The sequence below is a fragment of the Maylandia zebra genome, linkage group LG17, assembly GCF_041146795.1.
Source record: "Maylandia zebra isolate NMK-2024a linkage group LG17, Mzebra_GT3a, whole genome shotgun sequence".
In the NCBI taxonomy this organism is placed as follows: Eukaryota; Metazoa; Chordata; class Actinopteri; order Cichliformes; family Cichlidae; genus Maylandia; species Maylandia zebra.
The window spans coordinates 13,157,118-13,162,480 of NC_135183.1; the positions used below are offsets into that span (position 1 = coordinate 13,157,118).

The 5,363-nt window shown below is 35.3% G+C and overlaps 1 long non-coding RNA gene across 1 annotated transcript; it reads left to right on the forward strand.

The window, feature by feature from the left end:
• The first annotated feature begins 1,874 nt into the window (after nucleotides 1-1,874).
• LOC143413222 (uncharacterized) lies at nucleotides 1,875-5,149 on the forward strand. The gene is made up of 4 exons (XR_013093848.1): nucleotides 1,875-1,955; nucleotides 4,555-4,656; nucleotides 4,808-4,975; nucleotides 5,087-5,149. It is a non-coding gene; the product is annotated as an uncharacterized LOC143413222 (long non-coding RNA).
• Nucleotides 5,150-5,363: the final 214 nt, after the last annotated feature.

The window sequence follows — 5,363 nt, forward strand, 5'->3', positions numbered from 1 at the left end:
TATCTCTTCATAGTGTCCTTAACTGGGAGGACAGCTCTTTTCTCAAGTTTGGAGTGAAGGAAAATCAGAACATGCTCTTAGGTTCTACACTCAGATAAGCAAATATATGTAGATGCAAGATTGTTTTTAGAGGGGAGCTACAGGCAAGAGACACAGGAAAAACTTGGAGCCACTCAATCATCTTACCGTAAGGGAGTGCTGCAGCTAACTTTAAAAACCAGAAAATAAATCCCAATATTTTGTATTGGATACATTTTGGATGTAGCAAAGCATTAAGTAACTTCAGTTCAAAGAGTAAAGAGTTTCATGAAAACAGCTACTGAACAACAAGAACAACCAGAATCTAAAATAAAACCATTCTGCATGAAAATCAACACTCTTTGTTGTCCTTTTACAGATGCACAAAACACACACAAAACAGAAGCCAAAATCTAAAAAAAGAAAAAAGCAAAACAAAACATGACGTGCCTAGGTCAGGGGTGTGTGTGCCTGTGACACACACGCAGACCCGATACAAAGAATATCTTATGTTTGATTTCCACCATGCTATTATTAAGATATAAATAGATTATACCTCAACAAGAGAGGGTGCAGCAATGTCATCAGAAAGCAGAACTGTGCTGTGAGAATAACAATTCCCGTGTTTGCTATTATTTAACTTATTACACTAAATACTTTCAAATATTTTAAGCTTTTATTAGAGTCACAGTATCATCTGTACTTGGTGATGTGTGCAAACTGTCAAAGTAACATGTTATTAGCAAAATGAACAAAGTGCAAAATATACTTTTCAGTTTATGAAAAATAAAACAGAAATGTTTGAGCTAATATATAGTTAACTACAGCAATGGAGTAAAAGTGCAGTTCCTTCAAATAATAATGTGATACTCAAAGAGAAACTGCTGCCACATCTGCTGCTGGAGTAGTTTTACACCTCTGTCCTGGTTTATCAACATCACAGATTAGCAGGAACAACAAAAGTACAAGTGAGCCATGAGTCCAGTGATATTACATCTGCATTATAATTTGCAGATCACAGTGGCTCTATAAAGTCAAAATGCTTGAAACAATGGTGTCGCATCACAACAACAAGAATAGCAGTGCATTTAATCATGAGGGGGGAAAAGCATCATGATAAATTAAGAGCATAATTGAAACTTGATTTCACACTGTCTCTGTAAGTTATAGACATAGGATGTGTGTTTGCATATAAGCTTTGACTGTTTGTAGCTCCAGTGAAAAACTTGCATTGATTATGGGTTTACACTAACTACAGCGGGACAGACAAGCATCCATGGCTAGTGCCATTATAGCCAAAACTTTGTTTGCTGTACTAAGCCTTTAGAAAACAGTAGTGAGGAATAAATACATCTGTATGTTAAACTGTACATAAATGTACATTAAATCTTCAAAAGGTGTTGAGGGATTTCTAAAATAATGCTGTGCAATATTTCATGTAGTGTGATGTAGAAAAGATCTCACCATGACTATTCATTCCTTACTCTACAGGTTTTTACAACTATGACAAGTAATCATGGACTCATATTAATTTAGTGAATAAAGAAATGCAAAACACGGAAAATATAAATAAAATTTACATTGCAAAAGAGAAAATGAAGGCTCAGTGACGCATCATAGGAAATCGTACTCATTCATTTATATTTAGAAATTAAAAAGCTGTTGCGTACCCTTTTTGTTTAAATGCACAATTGAACACAGGGTGTGGTAAAGTGCGTTAGCAGAATGATTTGACAAAAGAGGAGATGAATGTCTGAATGTTCATGCTGTAAAAATGTAAACACACCCAATCCTGAGCTCACCTGTTCAGTATATAAAGTGTGGGAGTGCTCCTGAGATTTAGTATCACAGTCCAAGGAAACTAATCTGCAGAACTGACCTGTTCATCACAATGAAGCTGACTGCTCTAATTGTCCTTTGGGCACTCTCCAGCACAGGTAACTGCTCTTTTCCTTATCATTCAGGATTTAATTTAAACATTTAAAGTCTAAATTTTACAATAAAAGAAAAATAAAACCTTAAAGTTTATTTTATATAGATATTAAATGTCCTTTTCCAAGAACATCCAAACAGTTTACAAGATTAGGTAACTACATGAGCATCACACCACAAACATAACTAAGTTTTCTCTCAAAGCATTATCAGGAAACCAAATATCTGTCAGCATATATGTAGAGAAAACCGATCAATGAGTGTGATACACCCAATTAAAAAGCAAACAAGCAAACAAAAAAAAAACCAAACCAAAAAAACCCAAGAGGCTCTGAGAAAGATATGCCATACATTTTGTTTTAGTTTATAAATTCTGTTTCTGAATCTGTTTGGCAAACTGATGTGGAAATCTTTTACTTTCGCCAAATCATTTCACTGAGTGGATAAGTTCTACTTCATGCTGAGCAAAACTGGGAAGTGGACATTTCTGTGAAAATGCTTCCTAGAAAGTAGGTAGTGGTTATTTTCCAATTCAAGCTACACTTATACTTTTCCAGCCAAAGGTTAATTATAATTTCTTTAGAATGATCATTATTTTAACTTCTAATTAGAGTTGATTGGGATAAAGTGATCGATAGAGGAAATTCTACTTCAGTCGTTAAACAAAGTGGAGGAAAGGCGTTACACTCAGTAACTATCCAGCAGGTAAATAAAAGAAAATAAGATTTAATGTATAGACTATGGAGCAGTTATCCTGCACAGGTCAAATTATTATGGTGAAGTATTCACAGGGTGATCTGCTAGCAGTGTGGTGTAATTTAGATGCAAAGACCCAGCAAGTTCACTTCAGTAATATACAGTGTTCTGCCAGGAGGAGCCCAAACTAACATCTCAAAGAAATGAGCAGACCAGGTAGGGTCGCTGAGGGAGCGAGTAATAACCTATTAACAAAAAAAGGTTTCAATTCAATTTGATTCAATTTTTTTATACAGCACCAAACCACAACGACAGTCATGTCAAGGCACTTTATATTGTAAGATCGACCCTACAATAATATAACACAGAAAACCTCAACAATCATATGACCCTATGAGCAAGCGCTTTGGCAACAGTGGGAAGGAAAAACTCGCTTTTAACAGGAAACATCCTCCAGCAGAACCATGCGGGATGAGAGGAGGAATTCAGGAAAAGACCCAAGGACCATGACAACATTGTTTGTGTGTGCACGCATTTTTTATTTGTTTGATTCAATTTTTTTTATAAATGATTCCCCTACCCAACCTTGAATATTTGTCAGGTAAATGTCAGGTTAGGAAAAGGAGGTACTTCTAAATGCACTCTGTGTGTTAAAACAAAAATGCCAAGGAGGAAAGACATAAGCCATATTATGTCTTACTGTTTCTGTCCATAAATCTGGCAAGGATTAAACCAAGTTCTATCATTCTGCATTAAGAAATATTATTCACAAAGTGAAAACATTTAAGACACTTTCCAGGAAATTCACTAATTGGAAAACAAGAGCAGTGTTGGTTCCTGGTGCATTATGACAGGTGTTATGTAACTACATTCTTTATGCTCATTGTAATATAAGTGTGCATAACGTGATACTAGTATCTCTTCATAGTGTCCTTAACTGGGAAGACAGCTCTTTTCTCAAGTTTGGAGTGAAGGAAAATCAGAACGTGTTCTTAGGTTCTACACTCAGATAAGCAAATATATGTAGATGCAAGATTGCTTTTAGAGGGGAGCTACAGGCAAGAGACACAGGAAAAAACTTGGAGCCACTCAATCATCTTACCGTAGGGGAGCTTTTCCCAAAATGAAGAGTGCTGCAGCTCACTTTAAAAACCAGAAAATAAATCCCAATACATTGTATTGGATACATCTTGGATATAGCAAAGCATTAAGTAGCTTCAGTTCAGAAGAAAAAACAAAACAAAACATGACGTTTTGCTGCAGCAGTATAAAGCATCTGTCTGAATAATTTCACTGAACAGATCGGTCACCTGGTTTATCAACATCACAGATTAGCAGGAACAACAAAAGTACAAATGAGCCATGAGTCTAGTGATATTACATCTGCATTATAATTTGCAGATCACAGTGGCTCTATAAAGGCAAAATGTTTGAAACAATGGTGTCGCATCACAACAACAAGAATAGCAACTGTTTGTGATTGGGAAAACAGGTTTAACCCAGAGATAACTGGCAGTTAAAGTCCACCTTAAGATTTCATATTGCGGTAGATTCTTTTCTCACACTAGGTGGTGCTACACATGCCATAAAAATTATAACATTTTAAATATAGTTTCACAAACTGTTAAATGTTGGAAGGTTTTCAGAGCAGGCCTCCATGGTGTAAATTACCCTTAATAGATTAACCTTAAATTAACTTTAATGTAGTGTTTCACGTCGACTTTATTAAAAATATTTATACACACACACATGTTAAAGAGATTAACTGCATTTTATCAATCTGTGTAACAGTGTAAAGAAATCAAAGAGATAACGATTCTTTAATTATGCCAGTATACTGGGGTATTTTAAAACCTTTCATTTTTCATTATAACTTCAATCCTTTTATTGTTTCTCTCCTGATTGCAGCTGGAGCCCTTGAGTGTCAAACCTGCACAGATCAGACGTGTTCAAGCACAGCACTACTTCCATGTTCTTCAGAGACCATGTGTGTTACAGCTACTATTTTAGGTAATCTTCTCTTCATATTATGAAATTTCCCCTTGTGGGACTAAAGGTATATCAAATCAAATATTATGTAATAAACTTCAGTAAATTTCAATGACTTTGAAATTATGTGTACTTTCCATCAACATTAATAAAATACACTTTGAATTTGCAGCTACTTCATCTGGAAATACGGCAACACAAATCTACAAGGCATGTGCATCTTCCTCCCTGTGTCCAGTTACGAGCTCTCAGATATTTTCAATTAACATGGGTGTTCAAAGTGCTCTTGCATCTGCCACGTGCTGCAACACAGATAACTGCAACTCACAAACTCTGGATGGTAAGTACAAATCTATAAGTGTTTTATTAAAGATGCAATAAGAAACAATATTCTGATATTTGCTGAAATGTTCTCAGTTCTGAAATGAAATGATGCTCTTTTCTTTTACAGCTCCTGCTCCTCAGTCAAGTAATGGCCGACTATGTAACATTTGTTCCACCCCTCTGTGCGACATTCCAATACAGTGTCAGGGAGTGGAGGACCAATGCTTTCAATCAATGAGTGAGTCTTCATCATATATACTTTAACAAAGATCATCTTTAAATTGGCTTTTATACCTAAAATAAATTCAAAACATATTCTTTTTTTTAAAAAATTAGTCAGTGGCAACATTATGAAGCATTTCATCAGTATGTGTAAGACATTTTATTTTGTACCTTAAATCTTT